Here is a 9,852-nt window from a genome sequence, read left to right as displayed (position 1 = left end):
GATTAGCTACTCGATACTTTGTTTAAGTACTGAGTACTTTTTGTACTCGAGGGGGCTTTTGAATAGAGGTTACTTGTTTTTCTTTCAAGATTTTTTATTTCTTGATTTGGTAATGCTTAGACATCGTTAGCCAAGTATCATGGCTATATCTACAACTTTAGGCTCTATATTCAAACTCATTCACTTCCAAAATATTAGAGAGTTTATGGAGGCCGAAGTTCTGAGTGATTTTAGCACTGATTTAACCACACGACCTTTGGGTTTTGAGTTGCCATCGAGGTCTCGTTCTTGGAAAACATAAGATGAAAACAAGTCTCGCAGTATTTTCGAGGTATATAGCAGCACCGATTTTGGCTGTACAGAGTAGACCCTCAAAAGAATGCGAAGATTTTAAAGGCTCCTTTTTCACCCTTTATAAAATACAGAAAAGGTAGGTAAATTTTAGAATGAGCCTGATCCGTGTAGGTATCGAGTACTTTTCTACTATACTTTGCTACTTTTAACGAGTACATGGCGGTGTCGTACCAGCACTAGTTCCACTCTTCTACATCTTTGCAAACTCTACTTAAATCGTTATGAATTTGATCTCTGCATCTGGCTGTCATACAGCTAACAGTCCAGTGCCCCATGAAAAGCCGTATGTTCGGTTTATAGAGACTCAGCAATTCCAGTTGATTTTCGTGATCACCATACTCTGCGGGTATCCGTTGTTATTTGCTGCTCCAGAGAAGTTTGCATACTTAAATCGTTTTTCTAAGTTCTGTCGCAGACCCTCTCTTCGCGAATTCGTCTGCTTCCTCCTTGTCCTGAATACCACACAGTTTGATTTGCTGCTGTGTTATTGCTGAAATTTTAAGTGTCGGCGAAATATGTATGAGTTAGTCGCTGCCCACGCTTGGATATCCACAACGAAAATGCGTGCTTCCTACTTTGGATTATATTACTTTATTTATTGAAAAAATCTTGTTGATCGTGATATTTTGCCATACACCCAATGCTATCTTGTTATCCTTTCAATAGCTTTAGAAGACGTTGCGGTCATCAGTGAGTTTTCATCTTCTTTGGGACGATGTATTTTCCTACCCTATGGATCCTCCGTTAAGATATCGGTTTCACTTCATATCTTCATCTTTGGAGCATCGTTTTAAGATGGTAAAGCCATCGTTAGGCCGGTCTCCATCAATTCCAAGTTTACCAAAAGGTTGAGTATTGACGAGTTATTGCTAGCTTCGACATTTTTTTGACAGATTAAGGTTTATATTACAAAACAGCTTCAAACCATCAAATATTTTCACAAAAGAAGAATAAACAAATGTATGATTGCATTTATGGTGAACGCTGAAAGATGGGTTATTTTGCGGACAGTACGAATATGCCTGAGAAATATTTTCTTATATTTAAAAGTTTTGAAAACGAGTTGGAACTAGGAGCTAAGAACGGTCAACAGTCGGGTCGTCTATCAGTGCGGCTGCTTTCACACCCAATAAACCACAGTTTGGATAATTTTCTGCAAAATAGGCATTGAAATTCGCCCTGCCAATTCAAGGAAAAACTCGGCCTAAGCCTCACACTGTTAGACACGACGCATTACTGCTATTATTAATTAATTTAAATTCTACCATTTAAGCTTTTCCGATCATTACTTCCATACAAACTTACATATGTATAAGTATTTATGTAGCAATGCAAATTAATGAATTTTACAAGTTTCAAAATGCAAAGTAATTAGTTTTCCAAGCAGTTTATTTTAATTATTCAGCTGACACTTCTAACACCTTACTTAACGTGTCTATGATAAATATTTCATTTATTTGTTACAATCCAGTACATTCTATATGCAGATATGTGCGTTCAAATACGTATACGACATCTTGGCTATCATCTGCTTTTAATTGCAAATTATGCATCGTTCGCTCGCTTCTAAGGTACAAACAAATGCAAAGATTCTTATAAATAATAGATAATAATAAATTATATTACTTTTCCAATTCTGTGCAACAAATTGCCCGAACTATAAATATAAACCCTTATCTCTGAACAGCAACATAGGAAACTACTTAAACACAAAAATAGGGTTAATGTTATCACTAAAAATACAGGCACAAACTAACTACCTATGTGTATGCTTACATAAGCTTACTCTAAATACCTCCCCACACATAGTCACGAGTGTGAGCAATGGCGTCATCGGCGTTAAAGTGAATAAATCCATTTATAAACTGATGTTGCAATAGAAAATATTTGTCTACTTAATCATTTCCACTGCTCTTATGTGGTGTTGTAACTGTAATCTTCACAAAAAAAGTCAACTATTTCTAGATAACAAAGTTTTGATAACAAATCTGATAATAATTTTGCTGGTGTAGCTTTCGACTGCGTATTGCAGTAGGCAGATTGATCAATATTGTAGAAAAAGAGACGGAAGTAGTTTATAATAGTGTACATATATAAGACAAGGTGGCGCAAAATTAATCATCCAGGCTTGTTTTTGAATAACTTTTACTGTATAATTTTTACATTTTTACTAAATAGACAAACATGATTTTGAGTGGTGTATATATCGGATTTTAAATTGAAATAAAATAACGCAAATTCAAATTGATTATTATTTTTGTGTAGCACCATTCATGAAATTTATTTTTTCAAGATAGCCCCTTTCAAATGTTGGCCACAACTGCATCGTAGTTCGGTCATCCGTAAACACAAATTTTGAATGATTCGCTAGAGAGCTTCGGCCGGTATCTCGGGAATAACTTTAGTAATCTTGGCTTTCAATGTTTTAATTGAAGATGTTTTATCCACAGAGCATTTGGACTTTACATACCCCCACAAATAAAAGCCCAAAGGTACCAAGATATCAACGACCTTGGTGGCCAATCCACTGGCCGAAGAAGAGATATATTGTTTCACGGGCTGTATGGCAACAGCGCCGTCCGCGCTTCAATTTCCGGCACGGAAAAGCCGTCTATCATGGTGCGAAAGCCCCGTTTTTGAAGAAATATGGGCTGATGATTTCTCCAACCCATAGGCCGCACCAAACGGTTGTTTTCAATGAATGAAATGGCTGGCTGTTCTTGAATGGCTTCGGGTTGTTCTGCAGCTCAAATACGTCAATTTTGTTTATTGACGTATTCATTAGGACAAAAATGGGGCTCATCGCTGCGCCCTATAAGTTGGTCTGAGCGCGCGATGAACACTTTCCACGACGCGTCGATTTTAGGAATACAATTGGTCGATTTGTAAACGTTGTTGAGGAGTAACTCTTTCTATGATGCAATGACAATGAATACTGAAAAAAATGATATTTTAGGTTTCACAGTAGTTACACGTTATCTGTCAAAAAACCCTTATTGGAAACCCCTAATCACCTTTTACGAGGTGTATTCAACAAGTATCGCGAATTTTTTGTTTTTTCAAAAAATATTTATTTATTCATTAATATCTATTTTGTCCCCTTCAAAGTAATCCCCATGAGATATTATGCACTTGTGCCAACGTTTTTCCCAATCTTCGAAGCACTTCCAAAATCATTTTTTTATCTTGTTCAGCTCCTCCTTCGATGCAGTCTTTATCTCGTCAATCATAGCTTGGCGTCGTCCTTTCATGGGCCTCTTCAGTTTTGGCATCATTAGTATGTTGTTGTTGGCCAAAAAGCCGCGCACAAGCAATTATGTGTGAGCAGGGGCGTTACCGTGATGCAAGAGCCAATTTTTGTTCTTTCACAAATCCGGGTGTTTCTGGCGGATTGCTTCGCGCAAATTGCGAATAACTTGCAGCTTATATTCCTGATTGACCGTTTTACCTTGTGGCAAGAACTCATGATGCACAACACCCCTGCAATCGAAGAAAACGGCAAGCAAAGCTTTTACATTCGACCGAACTTGGCGCGCTTTTTTCGGTCTTGATTCGTGCGGCAGCTTCCATTGAGATGATTGAGCTTTGGTTTCCACGTCATAACCATAAACCCACGATTTGACCCTCTGGAGCAAATTTGGGTCATCGCGGACAGAGTCCAACATCTCATTACCAATGTTCATGCGATGCTGCTTTTGGTCGAAATTGAGCAGTTTTGGTACGAATTTTGCGGCGACCCGTCTCATGCCCAAATAATTGAAAACGATCGAATGGCACGATTCAGTCGATATGTCTAAGTCCTCAGCAATTTCTTTAATAGTGATTCGACGATTGGCCAATACCATTTTCTTCACTTCATCAATTTTTTCGTCTGTTGTTGAAGTGCTCGGGGCGTCCGGCACGGTTTTCGTCGTTCACATGCTCTCGACTTTCTCAGAACATTTTGTACTACCGATAAACGTTGCTTTGGTCCAAAGTAGCTCCTCCGTATGACACAGTCAACATTCGGAATCCATCCGTGCACTTAATTTCGTTTTTCACACAAAATTTGTTACAGGTTCTTTGATCCATCTTTTTGAATAGGTAAAAATCGAAGACGAGCCGAAACACGTGCAAGCAAAGCAGCTGTCAACAATTAACTGAACATTCAAAATGGCCGAACTCATCGGCATCAGTGAGAGACATGAGTACCAACATATCGCCACAAAAAAATCGAAATTCGAATATACGTAACCTGCGAAAATTCCAAATACGCGATACTTTTTGAACAACAAACAAACTTTTGCAACAAATAAATTTTCTCACTAGCTGCTTAAAACTTGTACTTTATTGTACCTAAATTGAAGCAGCTCGAAGGTTTTCAAAAAAATCAGATTAAAAGTTCAAAACTTAAATGAACAGTTTTTGAATTTTTCTGAATTTTGTATTAAAGTTTGGCTAAAGAATAAACAATAAGAAATAAAAAAAAAAAACAAACGGACACAACGTGGCAACAGCGCGCACTACTCCGAGCGTTTATCACCCGCACAACCGCAGCGATTCCAGGACCGCAGCAACGGCACAAATTACCGCAAGGCAATACCAATAAATCTGGCGCCGGAATGGATAGCACTTTATAGTACGCCCAAGCACTAATCAGAAAACGGAAATAAGCACCAAAAAGTAGGCACACAAAAAAAAAACGCCAAAGAATTGGGACCAAAAAATGCCCCAAACAGTAGGCACCAAGGAAATATAACGCCAAAAAGTAGGCACCAAAAATATATTTCCTACAAGTTTGCACAAACAAACAAGCGCCAAAAAGTAGGCAATGCTATTTCTCACGAGAAATTAGCAACCAGAAGGAAAAACTCTGGAAAAATAGCCTTAAGTGTATATAAGATATATATAAGGTATAGCTCTCTTTCTAAATAAAGTGTAGAAAAATTGTTGATGAAGCTATGGTCCACCACGGATTGTGAAACTAAGAAGAAGAAGAAGAAGAATAGCTCTCTCTCTCCTTTTCCTCTACGTTATATCTTTTTTCTCTCTCGCGGAACGAAAATACCCAAAACGTTGCATGGCCTTGAAACTTTACTCTCCATTCTAGCTAGTCCATCGACGGCTAAAAAGTTTCACTTCAAAAGTTCTAACTCACAAAATCCTTGTAAATACCAAAACATCCATCATGCATTAGTTATCCTCGCCACTTTAACTATTCACAGGTATAAGGGAAAACAAAAAATTTAAGTACACCGTACATTAAAAATTGCAGGCTCAGTTGGATGGTCGCGTAACCTTCGAAAGTTTCCTTTGCTCTGTTTGACTACATCAATGTTTTCTATGCCAAGAGGGAGGCTAAGTAGCGTTTCTATTTTTATGCTTGCCTAAAAGTTTGTGAAACTAAATCGATTCTGATAGTTTCTTGCAACTACCCCTCAATTGAACTACGCTAAATAAATTTGCCAAACTTGAGCTGCCAAAAATAGGTACATCATGTCACCATTCCAACAGCAGACAATAAGCTTTCAAACTGCTTTCCAATTAGCAATTTTTTGTTTAGTACAAAGGTCACACTTACACGGAGGAATGGCAAAATAACTGTCATGGCATATGCGTTTCACAAAATGGATGCATATAGTATTTATTTACATGCATACAAACATACGTAGGTATCCAATCCTTCGCTAAAGATTAATCAATATTTACTCAATTGTGTTACGCAAAACATTTACTGGTATTGACTCCGAACGTTTAGCGTTACCAAAATTTGGCGAGCTCTTTTTAACGAGCAGATGGGAAGTTTTATTATTTTCATCATTATTCGTACCTCAACCGTGACTAATTGGAGTAGACAAAGAAATAGCAAAAAGAAAACTTGTAGTTTTAATTCGAAAGAGGTTATACAAGTATTTTTATATCTATGGTATTTTACAACTCATTCACACTTAATTACTTATACTTATGACCCTGCTGGAAATTGCTTAGTCGGCTACTAAAATAGCTAAGTTTAGCGCACTCAGTATGGCTAATTTTTAATTGGTTTTAAAATCTTCAGAAAGCAGAAGCCATGCAGAGCTAATATAATAATTGGAGTTCGAAAAACTCTTGTGAAATTCTCAATACAACAAAAAAAAAAACAATACCATGAATTTGGTTCTATGATTTGGAAACATGCGTTACAATTAGTGATATTCCTCAACTTTACATTCTATTATTGGTATTTACAGTGCTGGTCAAAAGTTTACATACACCCCCTATTTTCGTTGGTTTGAAAGCCCAAAAAGTTTATTGAATAATTTGTTAATATACAATGAACAAAAAAGCGCTCCATTCTCTTCATTGTCGGGTCTTTGCCTGCCCTAGCTTATGCCTGCAATTGACTCGGTTTCGTACCAGCGTTCTCCATACCCGAAATTCCAAACAGCCTGCGTCTTCATCTACCCCTTCAATTCATCTGAGCGGTGAGCGGCCCCTTCTTCTAAGTCTGTGGTATTTCCCAAAGAGTATTTGTTGAGGTGGGTAATCGGTATTAGCCCGTAATATGTGACCTGCCCATCTCAGTCTGTTGATCAGTTTTTCGAGTTCATGATTGTAGCGATTGCGTCATTTGCCCTTATCACTTATCGCGCCAAAGGAACTTCTTTTCTAAGATCAGCCTCTGTTTATGCGTATTTCTGAGTGGCCAGTTTTACTTCCGTATAGCAAGGTGGGAATAATAATTGAGAAGTAAAGTGAAATATTCGTTCTCCTTTCTAGAAGGTGGCTCTTTACATAGGGAATTGCACAAAGAGAAATAGCGGCGGTCGTCATAAGGAATCTGGGAGAGATTCTGCCAGAAATTTTTTTGACTTGATTAATTAATGCTTACTCCTAGATACATAAATTCCTTCCCTACTTCGGAACCATAATCACCGTTGGTTTAAAATTCTCCGATTTGGATCAAAAATGCGCCGTTTTGTGAATAACTTTATCTTTTTTCAAAGCAATTTTCCATTTTTTGTTATTAAAACAATTTGGTCGGCTCATTCTCACAAGCTTCACTTGAGGAAAGTTCTGTACCATGCAGAAAATTGTGCAAATGCTTTAAAAGCCCTTGGTAGCAGATCTAATACGGCCGATGCATAAAATCTCTAATCAAAGCATCGGAGCACACTGGTTCGTCGTTCGAGATATGTAAAGCTTATGCGGTTTTGTCGTACCTATTCGTGAATTCTGGCTGCTTTAGTATTTGGCCCGATAAAAGCGGCTCGTAGTAAATTATTCCCTGTCGATCCCACCCATTACGCAACAAAACTTCCTTGGCCGCCAAGCCGGGCTTGACGTTCGTTTCTACCTGCTCATCACGTTTCGATCACGCTCTTTTGTGACTGTGGTTGTTTTTGTTGTTGCTGTAGCAGCAGAATTATTCCCCATATCTATGGTTTTCGAGAAAAGTGACATAATTCAAAAATACAAAATACTGAGGTGCGTCAGTTTTCTAGATGATTGACGCCCCAACGTTGTTCCGGCAACGTAGAACAGTTGGTCGACTGCTGTTCTCGTATGTGACCTATTTTCCATACCTGTTACCATCCACCTCAAAAATAGGTCAACTTCAACCGAGCAAAAGGTACGTTTGCGTGGAACATCGAGCTTCTTCTTGTGAGCAGCTTTTCTTGGCAATGGAATATGTGCTCGCACGGCTATCCAACTGCAAGATCCTTTTGAGTTTAGCGACATTTTCGATGGTTTGCCTGCCAGTGCGTGTGTCTGCTTCGGCGTACATATTACCAGAAGGTCCCTTCTCATTGGAACCACCGTCATGCTATTGCATTCGATACTCTGTTGGTCACATAAAGAGCAAAAGGTTGTATGGCCACCTGCTTCGACTTTCCGACTTTGGTCTGTGAAAAATATATCAAATTTTCTCTTTTTATCCACTTTAACACAAAACTGGCAAGAACTTTTTTAAAGCGAAATGTCACTCATAAGTCGATGGTTTGTACAAAGTGAAATATGGTTTACATCTAGCGGAAAATTATCAGAACTTTTTACTTCAGCAAACATTATTTAGTTCAGTAAGATCCCACTTAATACCTTAATTATGGATACCTGGCGTAACCCTAAAAGAAGACAAAGCAAACGAAGAAGAAACACTAAGTATGCATGGTAAGCAATTGATAAATAGTTCCGTGTGAATTATATCTGATATTTTAACCTACGGGATTATCAACTACACAGGTTTGCAAATAATTTGTGATTTCGTTTTTTAACCTAGAAGCAGACTATCCCATCTCTATGTAACGTCGGTTAATGAGTCCGGAAATCTACAAAATATTTTTTCTGTCACGTAGATTTCGGAATATTATCAAATGACAGCGACCGACCCTCGAAGTGTAACCAATTGAAAAAGCCATAAATTTAGTTTGGAAAATTATTTTCATTCAATTCAAAGTAAAAAATGTGTGAAAATAATACAAAATCAAGAATCAATATATTTTGGCTCCATATGACCACCTTTAACCTTGACTATGACCTTGAGATGGTCCAGAAACGAATCGCGAGCTGCCCAGATGTGGCTTGCGGTATTTTGGCCCACTCGCGGACAGTGGCTTTTTTCAGCGCCGCTAGACTGATGAGTCTTTTAGTTGTGGCCTTGCTCTCCAAAATGGCCAAACGAGAATAATCCATCGAATTCGCATCGAGTGCCATTAGGTGGATGTTATGAAGCTCGGAACGTGGTTTTTTAGCCATTCCTGGTTCACTCGAGCTTTGTGAGACGGTGCCGAGTCTTGTTGAAACGTTCATGGTCAAACCAACGAAATGATTGTCAGCACACGGCTTCAAAGCAACCTCCAGAATACTTTCCCGATAATATTTCGCATTTACCTTGACGACAGAGTCGATGAAAACGATTGAAGAGCGCCAATCTGTAGTTACTCAAATTCTCGTATAAACGGTCGCTCCAATAAACCCTATTGTTTTGGGAGCTTACGAATTGCTCAATTTGAAAAATAGTCTCGTCAGAATACACAATGTTCGGAATTGATCGCTTTCGGCCAAGCGAAGCAACTCCTTCGCTCTCTCAAGTCTGACTTGTTGCTGCTTAGGTGTGATATCAAGCGCCTTTTGGATCTTGTAAGGCTTGAATTGAGATCATTTTTCAGTATGCGATGGGTGCCATGGTAAGATATTTTCAGTTCTTTTACTATTATTATTTCGTTCGGGGATTTCGCTTAAGTCGTTTCTTCACTTTTTGAACCATTTCACATGACGTTGCAGTCTTTTGATGACCACCTCCATGACGTTTTGCGCTGCTACCAGTATCATTGTAACGAGTAATGGTGCGATAAACAAAAACTTTATTTACTTTAAGGTGCTCGAGCACACGACCAATCGCTGGTTGTGATTTTTCTGCCAAATATAATGCAGTTACACTATTACGCTTGAAATTCATAACTAATTTTCTTTTTTCGCGTTTATTCTCGGCAAAATGCTTCCGCTCGCTTGTAAACAATACTCTGGACTGTCATTTAG

Source organism: Anastrepha obliqua, chromosome 2 (assembly GCF_027943255.1).
Source record: "Anastrepha obliqua isolate idAnaObli1 chromosome 2, idAnaObli1_1.0, whole genome shotgun sequence".
In the NCBI taxonomy this organism is placed as follows: Eukaryota; Metazoa; Arthropoda; class Insecta; order Diptera; family Tephritidae; genus Anastrepha; species Anastrepha obliqua.
Note: the sequence above shows the minus strand (reverse complement) of the source record.